Here is an 18,715-nt window from a genome sequence, read left to right as displayed (position 1 = left end):
TCTACTTCAGAAGTGATGTCATGTGTTGGATTGCTTTGTATGTGTTCTTTCCTCTATGAGCATGCCTAGTCTTGCATTTAAGATTTTTTTCCATCTTAATCTGTACTAATGAGATGGAAATCGGACGTTGTATTACGGACAACAAAAATTTTATAGCCTGCACATCAGGATTTTGTCAGCCGAAAAGTCGGAGTCGGCTGTCGAAAGCACCATACTAACAATCCGAAAATCGGCAGATCGGTCGTCAGACGAAATTTCCCTTCAGATATTCTTATCGTGTGTACGGACCTTAACTCCCTACACACGTAACTCATTCTACCCCTCTCATTCCCCACTCTGCTGGAGAGACTGTGGTCAAGTAGGGAACCTCATCCATATACTTTGGTCCTGTAAAAGCCTCACAAGCTTCTGGAACCAAATATTTAACCACTTACCGCATACTAACGTAGGTCTACGTCGGTAAACTTTGCGGTAGTGTACCGGGATGATGCCTCTAGCTAGAGGCATCATCCCGGTACCGTGGTTTAGAGCCGACGGTTGGCTTTCCGTCGGTACCGACCGATGCGGCTCGGGAGCCGCTAGATCGGTACCCGGGGGGGCGGGAGGGGACGTCCCCCTCCCTCCCGCCGCCTTCCGTGGCTTTGCCCGGGGCTCCCGTTCCACCGGGAGCCCCGAGCACCCAGCCGGCACGTCTCGATGAATGCTGGAAACGGCATCAATCGGGTCTCCGATGACGTAACCCGGAGGCGGCGTCCATGACGTCACTTCCGGGTTACTGTGCTGCAAAAGGCGGCAAATTTGAAAAACGGCTGTATGCAAAAATGCCGTTTTCGGCGTTTTGCATACAGGGAAGTGTAGTGGAGGGGTCTAGGGTCTTTTAGACCCTCGATCCCTCCATAAAGTGTACCTGTCACTACATATTGGTGTCACAAGGGATGTTTACATTGCTTGTGACAGCAATAAAAGTGATCAGATTTTTTTTTTTTTTTTTAAAACTTTAATAAAGTTAAAAAAATAAATAAAATAAATGGGAAAAAAAAAAAAAAATTTAGCCGCCCCCGTCACCGTTAGCTCGCGCACAAAAAAAAACGTATACGGAAGTCGAGCCGCAAATGAAATCGCTGTTCAAACCACACATGTGAGGTATCGCCGCGATCGCCACAGCGTGAGCAATAATTTAAAAAAAAGAGCTACACTCTAACTCAAAACTGGTAACCGTTAAATAAATTTAAAGCGTCGCAGATTGAGATCTCTATTGACCGTAGTTTGTCGCGATCCCACGGGGGGGGCGCAATTTTAAACCGTAACATGTTGGGTATCTATTTACTCGGCGTGACATGTTCTTTCACAATATACAAAAAAAATGGGCTAACTTTACTGTTTAGTATTTTTTAAAATTAGTGAAATGTGATTTTTCAAAAATTTTCCAAAAAAATGGCGCTTTAAAGACCGCTGCGCAAATACCGCGTGATAAAAAATATTACAATGACCGACATTTTATTCTCCAGAGTCTTTGCTAAAAAAATATATATAATGTTTGGGGGTTCTAAGTAGTTTTCTAGGAAAAAATACTGATTTAAACTTGTAAACAAAAAGTGTCCGAAATAGGGCTGGGGCTTAAGTGGTTAAACTCATATCCTCAGTCACGGGTATACTCACTCCACCTGCTCCGGCACTTGGTTTATTAAACCTAGAAATAGGGGAATTCCCCCCACAATTTCGCATTAGTGGCACACATTCTGGTGTCTAGGCTACACCTTACCAAAAAATGGAAGTCGATAACTACCCCAACTGTCTCAGAGGTTGTCCCATATGTAAACCTCACATACGAACATGAAAAACAAATAGCCAAAAGGCTAGGTAAAATGACATCATTCCAACAAACATGGAAGTCATGGATATCTTGGACCAATAATAAACAATAAATAATAATTGACAGTATTTTTGGAAGGCTCAATTTGTGCAACTGTGATCATAATTTGCTCTTCTCTATCGCTCATTGTTAGTTTCCTTTTTTCTTGTATGATGAACTAAAATGTATGTAACCCCAATTATCCACACGTTCTTGTTATCCCTTTTAAAAATCAACTTTTTACTTGCTTACTTGCAGTGTTTTCAATTCCATAAATTATTCTTTTACACCTGCAATGTGCTTCTGAACTTGCTAGAAAATTTGACTCCTCTCTCCTTGCACGGCGTAGCCCTCTTCTCTTCTGGGAGTCTGTAATTACTATTCGTGTTGACCAAGCTTCTCTGCCTCTCCCGTCACCTCCCTGCATAACCTTTTATGTAACTGCCCGGGAGGAGCAAAGTAAAATGTCATAGAGGTGCCACTTAGGTTACAGCTTTGAGTCTGCTGTTGACATCACAACCAAGTAGGCCCATCAGCAGTCTCAGGCTTGTGGATGTCTACACAAGGGAGGCTTTTACAAGTAAATAGCATGCATAAAATATGTTAAATGCACATGTAGCACCCTCCTAGGTAGGTGCTAGGAAAGAGCATATGGGTAGCCCTGTCTGCATATCAGGGGGGCCTGATCATTTAGTTAGGCTGTCACATGTTTCCAGGTGTGACCAATTGAGCCTGGGGAGTCTCCCCACTGTTTCCAATGAGGGCTCTTATTGGACAGAGGAGGAAACCTAGCCATTAGCACACCAGGGCTTATGGCTATCTCAGTGGGCGGAGTTTGCCGCAATGCACCCTGGGGTGAGTTATAAGTCTGAGGGGAGCATGTGACAGGGCGTCTTTGGCGGGAAGCAGAGTCCCAGGAGGAGGGTGACAGCTGTCTCTCCTCCTGTCAGTGATAGTGTCCTGGGCAGTCGGCCTAGAGGACGAAGGTTGAGCTGAGCTGCAGAGAGGGATCCAGAGTGCTGTGTACCGTGTGGAGGTGCTGGGCAGAAGTTTAGGGGAAATACAGTGTCGTGAGTACTCAAAACCGCCCAGGGGTCTGCCTAGGAGAGGGGACCACTCCAGAAGGTCAGAGGGACCAGGGAGCCAGCTAACCTGTGGAGAAGGCTTAGAGAAAGGGGGTGCCAGTGTCTAAGCCCTGAAGATAAGTAAGAGAAAGAGGGTGCCGGTGTGGGCCCTGAAGTGTTTAGCAGCGCAGCAGTAGTACAAGTAGCTACCTCAGCAAGGAGTGCTTAAGGGAGCTCAAAGAGGACTTCTTTATGCAAGAAACCAGTCCAAAGTCAGTTTGGAGTTAACAGGCAGCAAGACAGCGTTAACTGGAGTTGACCGGCATCTAGCCAGCATCAAGTCAGTGCCAATCGGCATTTTTCAGTTGTCCCTAGCAAGATGTGCATGGTTGAGCCAAAGGAGTATCCCACCCATTTTCTTCTCCCATCCAAGTTCTCAATAAATACAAAAAACCCAAAGATACTGGACTGGTCATTGTCTCAGTGCTCACACTTGGAGAAACATGCACAAAGGTACTTTTGTTGCACCCGGTGACCCAGGGGGGCCCATATCCAGCAAAACGGCTGGGATTCCTGCTACACACATATAATCTTATGCCAATATTTTTGTTGAAATTCATGGTCTGGTGACAGGGTCTCTTTACGGTGTCACCAGAACAGAAAAAGAGGGGAAATCTGCCAGTGAGGACCCTTATTCTGGTTACATCTGTCTAGGAGTGCATTACCCTCAATTTGTGGAGATTTCCCTCCCACGTCCAGTTATGTCCACAGGGCAGGAAGTAAAAAGAAATATTATCAATGTGACACAAATGGCAAAGAAAAACTAACAGGAGTTTTAAACCTTTTCTATTCAACCTAAAAATAATAATAATAAAAAATGTAAAAAAAAAAAAACTCCAAGTACAGACAAAGTTTTGACCTTTTTTGGGTCTTCGACATTCCAGTGCTCCACAGTGTTCAAAAACAGTTCCCTTAGGTATATCAATGTTTAATCCTATTGTAAAAGAACCAGTTACAGGACCTGCTTCCTTCTAGTTGAGTGCCCAGTCTCATTTTCAGCAGAGTTGACATTCTCACATCAATGCTGCTTGTGCCAGATACAGTGCAGAAGTAGGTTCTTGTTAGGTGTACACACTATCTCCATGCCAAGCTCCACTCACTTCTTTAACACTCCGCCAACAGTGCCATCCACTTGACCACCCTTTTAACTAGGGCTGCACGATAAAAAAAAAAAAAAGTACATTGCGATATTTGGTTTTCAACTATATATATCGCGATATTTCTCTGTGTGGAATGCAGAAGACACTGACAGTGTGGATTAGGCAGAGTCGGGACTCACAGTGGTGGTAGGAGGTAGAAGAACACAGTCCGACATGACTCCGCCCCTCCAGCCCGATGCAATCCAGCCCTCCCAGCACTGCCTCTAGTCTCCAGACGACCATTACTCCGCCGTGCTCCGCCCATTGTCTCTCCATTGAATCTATTTACAAAACATTACAGCCTGATCCCGCCCCCGTGCGCGCCCCCGATGCAGCCAGGAGAGACAATGGGCGGAGCAGGGTGGAGTAATGTCCAACTGGAGACTAGAGGCAGAGCTGGGAGGGCTGGATTGCATCGGGCTGGAGGGGCGGAGTTCCGATCACAGCCGAAAGCAAAACGGATGTGTCGGCTGCCAGCACTGTGAGTCCTCCTCCTCCCCCCGAGTCCAGACTTCTCCCTGCCTAATGCTAAATATCTTGTCTTCGGCGATATGAATATCGCCCATGCCCGCAGAACGATAGTCGATATCACATCGATTATCGTTCAGCCCTACTTTTAAGCACATGCAAATCCCATGACCCTATTCACACCATGCAGGCAGCCAAAGGGTTCTTCAGGGTTGTAGACAGGCTGGGTGCTCCTACATGTACAGAAAGACCTGTAGGATGTCCTGCCAACCTCTCCCCTGCTGATGACTAATTAAAAGAGAAAGAGCCCTGTGATGATGTCAAAGTGCCTAACATGCTTAGAATGAAAAAAAGGAAGAGAACTGTAAGTGAAACACTTTTATAATGTTTTGAAGGGGAGGAGGAGGGAAACTATTAAGGAGTTATAATGTTCCCAGCTCTCCCCCAAAGCTTCCCTATCTATCAAACTACTTCAACAATGATTACCCTACCCTGACAACATTTTAAGGACACTGTGCTGCTACAAAATTTACTGCCTTCTTCCCAGCAGTTCCCAGCTGTCTTCCCCTGTGGCTCCTCTAGCTAATCAAGTAATTGCCACCCTTTAGTCCTCTTTTCTTTTAAAATGTATGATCAAGTATTGGACAAATTTACCACCAAACCTACCTCTAAGTTAGCCTTTCACAACCTTTTAACACAGAGCAAGCCTTGAAATAACTTGACCATGTACCAGCAGTTTTTTTATTTTACATTGCAGCATTGTTTTGCTGCATAGAAATCAATATACGCATGTGTAAAGGGCCACTGAAGAGTGGAAGAAAATTATGTAATCGAGTAGGTATGGTTGAGAAAGCTGCTTGGGATCAGTGCCAGATTAAACTCTATGGAGGCCTCTAGGCAGCTGAAACCTTGGGGCCTCCCTCACAGGTTTCTGGAGGTTTCTCGTGTGTGCGCTCTAGTGGGATAACATTAAGCTATGTAGTGTTTACATCAGTTACTAGATGGAGATGGCCATCACTGCTGTACACGGATGTAGGAGTCGGCGATCAAGATTGCTACCACACTCTATTGTTCGATATGTATAGGTGTATCCAGTGTCATTGTCACAATTGGGTCTTATATATATTTCAAATTTTGCCCTTTTTGTATTGGGCGTTTGTGTGTGTTTTTTATAAACATTTATTGTATTAAAAAAGATATTTTTTTTAATATATGATATCTGTCTCATGCAGTGCCAATAATGTCCATCATAGCAGGAAAATGTCTTGTAAACTTCCTAGTATACATTTTTATGACTAGTTAGGTTTTATCAGAATTTCCGTTTTAACCCTTCTATGATTGCATCCTCCTCCCATCATGCATTCCCGGCCAATGTTATTTGGCGCCTTCTTTACAACTTGAATTGATACTTTAGATTAGGGATAGACTGATTATTGGCAAGGCCGATATGCACTTTCCCCGATATATCGGTATCGGCCCCGGAATTGGCCGATATTGCCGATATTTTTGTGACGTCATACTGCCTTCTTAGGCCGCCTCCCTTGCCTTGGACAGCCTCGTCTGGAGTCGGGACTGGTCTCGCGGGAGTGTATCACAGCCATACACCCACCCACAGCAGCCCAGTGCCAGCCAGCCACCCACATCCACAGGCCCTGTACCAGCCAGCCACAGGCCCTGTACCAGCCAGCCACAGGCACTGTACCAGCCCCCACCCACAGCCCCTGTGCCAGACACCCACCTACCACAGGGTGCCAGCCAGCCAGCCACCCACCACAGGGTGCCAGCCAGTCATCCACCCACCACAGGGTGCCAGCCAGCCAGCCACCACAGGGTGCCAGACAGCCAGCCACCCACTACAGGGTGCCAGTCAGCTAGCCACCCACCACAGGGTGCCAGCCAGCCAGCTACCCACCACAGGGTGCCAGCAAGCCAGCCATTAAAGAAAATTGAACATGTTCAGTATCAGATTTGTGTCAAAAATTGTCTTTATTTTTCAAAACTTTAAATTTACGGCCCATATCGACCGTTACCGATACGTTGTGACCAAAATATCGGTATCGGCCCTGAAAAAAACATATCTGTCTATCCCTACTGTAGATGCACGCTCTATCCTTGTCAGTGTCTTCTTTGAAGGACTTCTATTCAGGATAGTGTAGATTACCTACTTTTTGACAAGTCCACTGAAAGCACATAAAAGTTTACATTTAAATGTATCGAGTTGTTTTTCTGAAACACAAAACCTATCTGGAGCCAGAAAGTTTTTAATATTCCTGCACAGCGCTAGCTGCCTTGCCAGCTTCTCAATGTTTGATCCGCTAAATCTGCATTGCTGCTTGACCCATTTTACCTAATTGTAACAGGAGGTATTTTTCTCCTACAGTAAATTGGGTTCCGGGAAGCCGAGGAGAACAGAAGATCCTAAGCCGAACAGCCTGACAGCGTTTCCACTTGAAGCTCTGGAAAAAGACAGACGCGCGAACGCCGAGCCTGGGATGTCTGCCAAGACAAAGGCGAATGGAATAATCCACCATAAAGTCAGGTGGATGCTGTGTAGAGTGAGAGGCTGAAAGGATTCCTTGTGCGAGTGTCACAGTTGCTTACTTTGCAGCAAAACTTTTTGCCTGGCAGCTTATTGAAGAAGAGATGGGAAAGGCACACAAATTGTTTGAAAGGAGAGGAAAGCAGAGGCTCAGCACGGTAGAAAGTATAAATATGCCTTACAGTTATTAATTCTGTGACACCAACCCATGGTCTAATTGGCAAATACCCTGGGTAATTTTTATGCTATTTGTTACAAGTTGGCATAAAAAATTGGAGTCAGAGGACCTTAGAATGCAATAGCATAAAAAGCTTTAGCTGTAAAAAAAATTGAATTGAAAACGGTTTGCCTGCCAAAGGATTTGTATTTTTGTCCATCCATTCCTGAGATTTACAAAGCCCTGGCATACAGCACAGCCAGGGGGTTGACACCACTCTCTTTGTTAGGGTTTTTTAACACTACTGGTGCCCTCTGAAGATCACTTTTTACAAAAGTAGGAATGATAACAGAGTTGTACGTAAACCAAGAACTGAGGGTCTGTCCTGTGATGGAACAACTCTAGTTCAAAGGGATGTCTTGTAACCAGCTGACGCGTTTTGGGGGGTGGTACCCCCTAATCATAGAAGAGGGTTTGCTCAGATGAAGGGGCACCATGTCCCAAAATGCATCAGCTGGTTATAGGACATCCATTTGAGCTAAAGGAGTTCCATCACAGGACAGACCCCCGGTCCTTGGTTTACATACAATGCTGTTATCATTTCTACTTTTGCGAGCATGCACTCTTTTTATCCTTTAATAAAGTGCCGTGGATAATGCACTTGATGTTTGCACCCTTTGTTTTATGTGTTTCTTTAGTTACAAGATTCCCCAGATTCCCCAGTCTTAAGAAGGTTGCCTGTCTACACCAGGGGTCTCCAAACTCTCTAAACAAAGGGCCAATGTAAATATATGTGTTGTCTACATTAAAGTGAACCTGTTTCCTTACCTTATACTGGCACCGTAAATGGGCCTTTATTTGCTTTGTTTCACCTCGTACAATGGAAATGCAAAAGAAGCTTACAGTATATCTATAGCCAAAACTTTTGGATAGTAAATAGAATGGTTAAAGCCCCTGTTTTTTCCATTTTTCTCCTATTGGGAAGATAAATCTTCACTTCCTATCCCTTAGACACAAGAGGAAGTAAAGAGAATTCCCTATTAGAGGGATGTTATGTCCTCATTAGAATTCCCCCTCTATATTCCTGTTCCACTATAGGGTCACATGCCCACCGGGCTTTTAGCCCATGTGTGTCCAATCCCGGCACTTCTGTGTGTCCATGGACAGGCTGCTGAACACTGTACACTGTACCAAGTGGCACTTGCATTTAAGGCCCTTTGCATTCAGGGATGCATGCTAGACATGCTGGAATTTTACACACACAGGCTAAATGGCCAGTGTGCATGTGGCCTAAAAATGTATTCTTCACTTTCAGTCAAGGCTACAGCAAGGACAAATAGAGAGGGTGAATGTTCTATGTGGGAAAACAGACAGCAATAGAATCCTAACATGTTCTTACTCTTCCCTACTCAATGAAAAATGAAAAACCAAAAACAAATGTTTGATTTTTGATATTCTTGAAAGAAACTTGAGGGCACTTATGGGTAGGCCAGTTACAAGCCAGAAGGAGGTCATTACTAGTAAGATGGGGGTAAGAAGAAGGTCAGATGAAGATCAGAAGAAGATCAGCAGCACATCAGAAGAAGGTCAGATGGAGATCAGAAGCAGGTCAGATGGAGATCAGAAGCAGGTCAGATGGAGATCAGAAGAAGGTCCGAACCACATCAGAAGAAGGTCAGAAGCACATCAGAATAAGGTCAGAAGCACATCAGAAGCAGGTCAGATGGAGATCAGAAGAAGGTCCGAAGCATATCAGAAGAAGGTCAGGTGGAGATCAGAAACAGGTCAGATGGAGATCAGAAGAAGGTCTGAAGCACATCAGAAGAAGGTCAGAAGCACATCAGAAGCAGGTCAGATGGAGATCAGAAGAAGGTCAGAAGCATATCAGAAGCAGGTCAGATAGAGATCAGAAGAAGGTCCGAAGCACATCAGAAGAAGGTCAGATGGAGATCAGAAACAGGTCAGATGGAGATCAGAAGAAGGTCCGAAGCACATCAGAAGAAGGTCCGAAGCACATCAGAAGAAGGTCAGAAGCACATCAGAAGCAGGTCAGATGGAGATCAGAAGAAGGTCCGAAGCACATCAGAAGAAGGTCAGAAGCACATCAGAAGAAGGTCCGAAGCACATCAGAAGAAGGTCCGAAGCACATCAGAAGCAGGTCAGATGGAGATCAGAAGAAGGTCCGAAGCATATCAGAAGAAGGTCCGAAGCACATCAGAAGAAGGTCCGAAGCACATTAGAAGAAGGTCCGAAGCACATCAGAAGAAGGTCAGATGGAGATCAGAAGAAGGTCCGAAGCACATCAGAAGAAGGTCCGAAGCACATCAGAAGCAGGCCAGATAGAGATCAGAAGAAGGTCCGAAGCACATCAGAAGAAGGTCAGATGGAGATCAGAAGCAGGTCAGATGGAGATCAGAAGAAGGTCCGAAGCACATCAGAAGAAGGTCAGAAGCACATCAGAAGCAGGTCAGATGGAGATCAGAAGAAGGTCCGAAGCACATCAGAAGAAGGTCAGAAGCACATCAGAAGAAGGTCAGAAGCACATCAGAAGAAGGTCCGAAGCACATCAGAAGAAGGTCCGAAGCACATCAGAAGCAGGTCAGATGGAGATCAGAAGAAGGTCCGAAGCATATCAGAAGAAGGTCCGAAGCACATCAGAAGAAGGTCCGAAGCACATCAGAAGAAGGTCCGAAGCACATCAGAAGAAGGTCAGATGGAGCTCAGAAGCAGGTCAGATGGAGATCAGAAGAAGGTCCGAAGCACATCAGAAGAAGGTCAGAAGCACATCAGAAGCAGGTCAGATGGAGATCAGAAGAAGGTCAGAAGCATATCAGAAGAAAATCAGAAGCAGATCAGAAGAAGGTCAAAAATCACATCAGTAGAAGGTCAGTTGTAGATCATAAGAAGGACAAAAGACTATCAGAAGCAAGTCAGAGAAAGGTTATAAACAGGTCAGAAGGTGGGCAGAAAGATCTCAGCAGTATTTCAAGCTGATTTTCAATGCAAACTGAATGCATTTGCATTATATGCAAACCCTTACACCCATCATATCTCAAAGTCTACAGAGCAGTCTGGTTAGGTTGAAAGTCAGATCCTGAGAAAGATAATTTCGCAGTCCTAGAAATTGTAAGATTCACAGTATAAATCATTCATTATGACCACAATTCATTTAGCCGTCTCCATTTTATTAATTGGCAGTCTCGTTTCTTTCCATCCAGTACACACTGGTAATTTGATAGAAGGTGGGTCTTTGTACGTGAGTTTCATTGTTCAGCAATTTCACTTAAAAAAAAAGAGGAAGAAAACACATGCCGAGTTCCAAAATCAAAGTTCCCAAATTTAATTTAACAGTTTGAAGAGTATCCCCCATAGCGAAGAACAAGATCATCATTCTGCGCGGCAAAATTCTCCAGAGGAACTTGACTCGCTCAACGTTTGTTGGAAGCCGGTGGTGAAATTACAGTAATTAGTAGCTTAAACTATTAATAAGCCAGACTGCCAAGTTGCAGGAGAAGAAAATTTGCATTTTCAAAAAGCAAATTAGACTCGGCAAGGAAAGACAAATACACAATAGCATTTTCACCCTTCTCATGAGTGACATTTTCCTAGGCCTAGGAAAGTCAGCATTTCAATTGTTGGCTTACCAGTCATGACATCTGCAAAGATGACATTCTGAAAGCTTACAGAAATTTTTGGGGGTTTGATTGAGGTGGATCTGTTATAGCGAATATACAGGCCAAAATTAAAGCAGAGTTCCAGCTTAAAAATAAACTTTGCAGCATCAGTTAGCTTGAAAAAACCTGAAAAAGAATTGGATAATTAATATTTTTTTTTGTTTCACTTACCTTGTTTTTAATGAAAATAAACTTACCTTCCTTCCTCTTCCTCCTTGTGTGGCCACGGCCCCCAACGTCACTTCCTCCTTTGCATTGCGTCCTGGGAGATGAGCATCAACAATCCCAGGATGCAATGGGAACGGCCAGCTGCTACTCTGAGTGCCGATCGCAATCTACAGAGCATGCATGAGATTGCGATCGGCATTCTGGGCAGCCCAGAACCAGGCAGAGGGACACAGCGGGAGACACCACGGCTTCAGATGCCCACACCGGAGATGGCCGCGCTCTGCAATAAATTTTAAAGGTAAGTATTTATCTTTATTCAGTAAATGTAATGTACTGTAATGTGGGGTTAGTGTTAGGGTAATTGGGGATAGCTTAGGATTAGGGGGGTATTTTTAGCTAAAAAAAAGTGTATGTGGCCGGAACTCCGCTTTAAGTCATCTTCATACCAATAGTTACCCAGGATAATAGAAAACTTCACTCTTAGTGAAGTTCTTTTTCACTGTTCGCCCTACCTCAAAATGTTCCCAACCCGCTTTCCCTGAGCAACAGTCCTGGTAAAATACTTACCTTCACTCCAACTTCTAAATTTTACAGTCTGACTGGTACTACATGGGCTTTGCAGAAAGAAGTCCCAACCACTTCAGAAATCATAAATTTACAGTTCTCATCAGAACAGGTGGCCTGCACAGAGCCCTTACCTCAACCCTACTGAACATTTTTGGGATAAATTGGAATTCCAACTGTGAGCTAGGTCTTCTCATCCAAAATCACATCCTGACTTCAAAAATGCTCTTTTGGCTTTACCAGGACTAATTCCCACAGATACACTCCAAAATTTAGTGACACAGAAAAGTGGATGCCTGTTAAAGCTGCAAAGCGAAGGGGGGCACCTCAATATTAATACCCATGTTTTCAGAATGGGGAATCAAACAAGTTAACATAGATATGATGGTGTGGTGTTCACAAACATTTGGTAAAAAAAAAAAAAAAAAAATGATAAAAAAAAATACAATTAAAATACCAAAACATAAAAACTACTGACACCAGTTGGTGAACTTCCAGGATCGCAAAGCTCACACTTGCAACCAGGCCCTGGCATTCCACCACCATGGGGAGTCCCCAAGATGGCAGGAAGGGGGTCCACTGCAGAACTTGTGAAAGGGTCCCATTGCAGGACTGTAATAAAGGGCCCCGCAATGAGAGTAAAGGGCCCCAGGATCAGTGGGAAGAGCCCCAGGCTTGAAGGGAAGGGCCCCGACCAGGGGTCCGGGAGGTCCTTCATGGTTTCTTGCACCGGGCCCTGAAGGTTCTAGTTACGCCTCTGGTGTGGCGCTTCATCTAAAGTCCCAATGGGCAAAACTCTGCATTTATACAGATTTATATATATACAGTGCCTCGCGAAAGTATTCACCCCCTTGAACTTTGCGACATTTTGCCACATTTCAGGCTTCAAACATAAAGATATAAAACTGTAATTTTTTGTGAAGAATCAACAACAAGTGGGACACAATCATGAAGTGGAACGAAATTTATTGGATATTTCAAACTTTGTTAACAAATAAAAAACTGAAAAATTGGGCGTGCAAAATTATTCAGCCCCTTTACTTTCAGTGCAGCAAACTCTCTCCAGAAGTTCAGTGAGGATCTCTGAATGATCCAATGTTGACCTAAATGACTAATGATGATAAATAGAATCCACCTGTGTGTAATCAAGTCAACATATAAATGCACCTGCACTGTGATAGTCTCAGAGGCCGTTTAAAGCACAGAGAGCATCATGAAGAACAAGGAAAATACCAGGCAGGTCCGAGATGCTGTTGTGGAGAAGTTTAAAGCCGGATTTGGATAAAAAACTTTTCCCAAGCTTTAAACATCCCAAGGAGCACTGTGCAATCGATAATATTGAAATGGAAGGAGTATCAGACCACTGCAAATCTACGAAGACCTGGCCGTCCCTCTAAACTTTCAGCTCATACAAGGAGAAGACTGATCATAGATGCAGCCAAGAGGCCGATGATCACTCTGGATGAACTGCAGAGATCAACAGCTGAGGTGGGAGACTCTGTCCATAGGACAACAATCAGTCGTATACTGCACAAATCTGGCCTTTATGGAAGAGTGGCAAGAAGAAAGCCATTTCTTAAAGATATCCATAAAAAGTGTTGTTTAACGTTTGCCACAAGCCACCTGGGAGACACACCAAACATGTGGAAGAAGGTGCTCTGGTCAGATGAAACCAAAATCGAACTTTTTGGCAACAATGCAAAACGTTATGTTTGGCGTAAAAGCAACACAACTCATCACCCTGAACACACCATCCCCACTGTCAAACATGGTGATGGCAGCATCATGGTTTGGGCCTGCTTTTCTTCAGCAGGGACAGTGAAGATGGTTAAAATTGATGGGAAGATGGATGGAGCCAAATACAGGACCATTCTGGCAGAAAACAGGATGGAGTCTGCAAAAGACCTGAGACTGGGACGGAGATTTGTCTTCCAACAAGACAATGATCCAAAACATAAAGCAAAATCTACAATGGAATGGTTCACAAATAAACATATCCAGGTGTTAGAATGGCCAAGTCAAAGTCCAGACCTGAATCCAATCGAGAATCTGTGGAAAGAACTGAAAACTGCTGTTCACAAACGCTCTCTATCCAACCTCACTGAGCTCGAGCTGTTTTGTAAGGAGGAATGGGCAAAAATTACAGTCTCTCGATGTGCAAAACTGATAGAGACATACCCCAAGCGACTTACAGCTGTAATCGCAGCAAAAGGTGGCGCTACAAGGTATTAACTTATGAGGGGTGAATAATTTTGCACGCCCAATTTTTCAGTTTTTTATTTGTTAAAAAAGTTTGAAATATCCAATAAATTTCGTTCCACTTCATGATTGTATCCCACTTGTTGTTGATTCTTCACAAAAAATTACAGTTTTATATCTTTATGTTTGAAGCCTGAAATGTGGCAAAAGGTCGAAAAGTTCAAGGGGGCCAAATACTTTTGCAAAGCACTGTACATCAGAACAAAAAGAGGGACAGCTGAAGATGAAAGAAGGAGAGGGGTAATTTGGTTCCATAAGAGAGACAGTACCTCAAAGTAAGGGACAATTGTGAGCTATGGATAATTTATTTAATAAACAGTATGGCCGCCCATGCGTCAACCAGATCTGGGCTTATTGGCACTTGTTTTCCTATAAAAAAAATTTAATGACTCAGTAAACATAACTTATTCCAACAATGCAAAAAAAAAAAAAAAATGTTTGTTGACTCTGGGCAAAAGCCTGCACAAACTTCAGATCTCATAAAAATAGCTGCCGCGCCGAAGTCTGTGCTTTTAAATAAAACTTGCGTTCTTGCCTTTTCTTCCCTCTTTGCTCTCTGTTTTTGTTTGTTGAACTTCAATAAAATCAGCACAAGAAAGGAACATAACCTAAGATGTTCCTTTTAGCGCTCCCAGCCAGGCATCAATGCACACAACTTCCTGTTCCACATGATTTGAATTCACAACCACGCTACCTAAAAGGCTTTTCGACATCCCTTGATGTAAACGCAACAAATATATACTTACATACAAAGCCCTTCTTTCTTTATTTTCTTTATTCTAAGCTACACGTTGTGTCACTTGAAATTAGGCCATGCTGATTATTTATATAAACAAAAGAAAACCCGGCTACTTAACACGGTGGAGAACAATGATCTGGCATTAATTATACATTTTTTACTGCCGTTAATTAATTGGGATGATTTGTCCGGCCAAAATAAACGCAATATAAAAATGTAAACACGATTTGCTTATTTTTGGAAATATATTTGCATCTTTGATTTAATAGCTGATCCGTTTTTTTTTTCTTTCCTTCGCCACGACCTTCCCTGTCTGCCTCGTGAGCGGAAATGAGCCTTCTGGAATAAACGATGTGCCAATCAATATCAAGGTCGCAATCGCCAAGCTAGGCGTTAAAGAGTACACTATTAAACGCCATAAATACATTGAGTGTAATTAACACCTCTGCTGTCGCAGAAGGGTACAATGGATGGTGACAGTAGGAAAAGAATTCATTAATTCAAATAATTGTTTGCGTGAGTTAAAATAATCTTATTAAGTTACAGTCGGAGAATTTGTTTCTGATAATTGCACTGAAGTTATTTTACAAGGCCGCCAAGTGGCTCTGTGGTTATTTTAGCGTGTTTAGAACTGCACTTCCTATTTTTAAAAAGGCATGCATACTTTAACCACTTGCCTACTAGGCCTATTTTTGACATTTGGTGTTTATAAGATAAAATCAGTTGTTTTTGCTAGAAAACTACTTAGATTCCCCAAACATTATATATTTTTTTTTAGCAGAGACCCTAGAGAATAAAATGGAGATTATTGTAATATTTTTTATCACACCGTATTTGCGCAGCGGTCTTCCAAACGCAATTTTTTTGGAAAAAAATCACTTTTTTGAATTAAAAAATAAGAATCCAGTAAAGTTAGCCCAATTTTTTTCCATAATGTGAAAGATAATGTTACGTCGAGTAAATAGATACCCAACATGTCATGCTTCAAAATTGCGCACGCTCACGGAATGGCGACGAACTTTGGTACTTCAAAATCCCCATAGGCGACACTTTAAATATTTCTACAGGTTGCCATCTTAGAGTTACAGAGGAGGTCTAGGGCTCAAATTATTGCTCTCGCTCTAACGATCGCGGCGATACCTCACATGTGTGGTTTGAACAACGTTTACATATGTGGGCGGGGTTTCCGTGTGCGTTCGCTTCTGCACGCGAGCTAACGGGGACAGGATGCTTTATTTTTTTTTTTTTTTACTATTTATTTTATTTATTATTTTTTATTTTTACACCGTTTTTAAAAAAAAAAAAAAAAATGATCATTTTTATTTCTAATACAAGGAATGTAAACATTCCTTGTAATAGAAATAGGCATGACAGGAGCTCTTTTTTGTGAGATCTGGGGTCAAAAAGTCCTCAGATCTCACAAGTACACTAATAAAGATGGAAAGGAAAAAAAAAAAATGACAAAAAAAAAAAAAAAAGGGACCTTTAAGCCGGTTGCTCGGCAACAATGTTTGCCGTCGCTCCGGTCCTCCAAGACAATAGAGTCGAGTGAGGGCAAGCTTGCCCTCACTCGACATCCTGTCTGTGAGGATCCGGGACCCGATCGTTTTCCCCGCTGCCGACGGGTCCGGTAAGCGGGGAAAAGGACCGGGACGCGGCGGGAGGGGGGGGGCACCCCTTCCGCCATCCCGGAGGGTGATCTCGCGGCGAATCCGCCGCTGGGACCACCCTTATCGGAAAGCCCATCGCCTGCAGTTTAAAAAAATACCAGGGTTATGGCAGCTATCTGCTGCCATAACACTGGTATTTAGCTTTAAACTCAGGACGTCAATTTACTATGGGCCGGTATTGAAGTGGTTAAAAAGCACAAAAGCAGCAAATTATAAAGCCAAAACTAGTTATTTTACATGTTTGCTATTTTGGCTTCCAAATATTTTTGCATCAAAATGTTAAAATAACTATAATAGATTTAAATAAAGACAGAATCTTTAACTGCTTCATTCACATCAGCTTGTACCAACATCCCATACAGAACTGAACATACAACATTATCGGGACTTTTCAGTAAAGATTGTGTAGCACAATTCCCAGCCGTTTTGCTGGATATGGGTCCCCCTTGGTCACCGCTAGCAACAACAGCGCATTTAAGCATGTTTCTCCAAGTGTAAGCACTGAGACAAGAACCAGTCCAGTATCTTTGGGTTTTAGGTTTATGTAGGAACTTGGATGGGAGAAGGGATGAGTGGGATACTCCTGTAACTCAACTATGCACAACTTGGCGGAGACTCTGTATAAATGCTGCTTGACACTGGTTAACGCTGGCCAAATGCCGGTTAACGCTGACTTGACGCTGATTAACCACTTGCCGACCGCCGCAGTAAATAGTAGTGTAGGGCTACATCGCTAGCCTGTGAGGCTCTAGGGAGCGAGCGCGCGCCGCCACCCACATGGAAGAAAAATATATTTAAAATATATTTTAAAAAAACATTTTTATTTTTCCCAAATATATTGGAAATATATTTGAAATGCTACAATTTTGGCCATATTCAATATATTTCTAAAAATGTTTTCCCTAAATATATTGGAAATATATTTTTCTTCCATATGGGCAGAGGCGCGCTCCCGCTCCCTCACGGACCCCCCCGACATCGGGTCCGCCGGGCACTTGCGATCGTCCGTTACACCGGAAGAAAGGCAGGCGGCTAATGTAAACAAAGCCGCCTGTCATTCTCCCCTGTGTAAGAATGGAGATCATATGGTTCTACTATGTAGGACCGTTGATCTCTGTTCTTACACCAGTAGCCACATCCAATCACAGTTAGAATCACGCTCCTAGGGACACACTTAACCTCTCCCTCTCGAAAAAAGTTAACCCCTTCACTGCCAGTGTCATTTTTACAGTAACAGTGCATATTTATAGCACTGATTACTGTAGTAATGTCACTGGTAACCCCAAAAGTGTCAAAAATGTCAGTCAAGGGTCCGATCTGTCCGCCACAATGTCGCAGTCCTGCAAAAAAAAAAATCGCAGATCGCCGCCATTACTCTTTACAAAAAAAAAACAACAAAAATGACAAAAATCTTTCCCTTAGTTAGTCAACACAATAACTTTTGCGCAAACCAATCAAAATACGCTTTTTGCGATTTTTTTTACCATACATATGTAGCATAAAACAAATTGGCCTAAAATGTTAAAAAATTTTGATTTTAAAATTTTTTTGGGAGAATTTCATTTAAAAAAATGTGAAAAATTTTGTTATTTTTGCAAAATGTACGCTCTTTTTTTGTTTATAGCGCATGATCAAAAAATCGCACAGGTGATCAAATACCAGCAAAAGAAAGCTTTTTTTGTGGGAAAAAAAGGACATCAAATTCGTTTAGGTACAGCATCGCACGACCGCGCAATTGTCCGTTAAAATCACGCTGTGCCGAATCGCAAAATAGGCCCTGGTCAGGAAGGGGGTAAAATCTTCCGGGGCTTAAGTGGTTAATGATGGCCAAATGCCAGGTAATGCTGACTTGACTCTGTACTGTTCCTTTGACTATGGAAGTCCTTTTTAGCTCCCCTGAGGTACTCTTGCCTGAGGTAGCTACTTGTACACTTTACTGCACTGCTGAACACTTCAGGGCCCACACCGGCACCCCCTTTCACTTTCCCTATCTTCAGGGCTCTGCCATTTGGCACCCCCTTTCACTGCCACTTCTACTGGTTAGCTGGCTCCTGGATCCCCTTGACCTTCTGGAGTGGTCCCCTCTCCTAGGCAGACCCCTGGGCAGATCTTGAGTACTCAGGATACCGTTTTTCCTGAAGACTTCTGCCCAGCATCTCCACTCGGTCAGTACACTCTGGATCCCTCTCTGCAGCACAGCTCAACCTCTGGTCCCCTTAGGCCGACTGCCTGAACCACCTTCACTCTCTGACAGGAGGAGAGACCAAGCCAAACTAAACCACCTGATAAATGTGCTACTTATAGATAGGTTGATCTCACATATAACACTTGTATGGTCAATCAGACATTTAAATACATATGT

General features: G+C 43.2%; 1 protein-coding gene across 4 annotated transcripts in view; it reads right to left on the bottom strand.

The window, feature by feature from the left end:
• Nucleotides 1–18,715, bottom strand: part of NEGR1 (neuronal growth regulator 1) — an 846,722-nt gene that overhangs the window by 142,432 nt on the left and 685,575 nt on the right. The gene's annotated exons all lie outside the window — the stretch shown is intronic.

This window comes from Pelophylax lessonae, assembly GCF_965119305.1.
Source record: "Pelophylax lessonae genome assembly, chromosome: 8".
NCBI classification, from domain to species: domain Eukaryota; kingdom Metazoa; phylum Chordata; class Amphibia; order Anura; family Ranidae; genus Pelophylax; species Pelophylax lessonae.
This window is presented reverse-complemented; position numbering and strand designations above follow the sequence as displayed.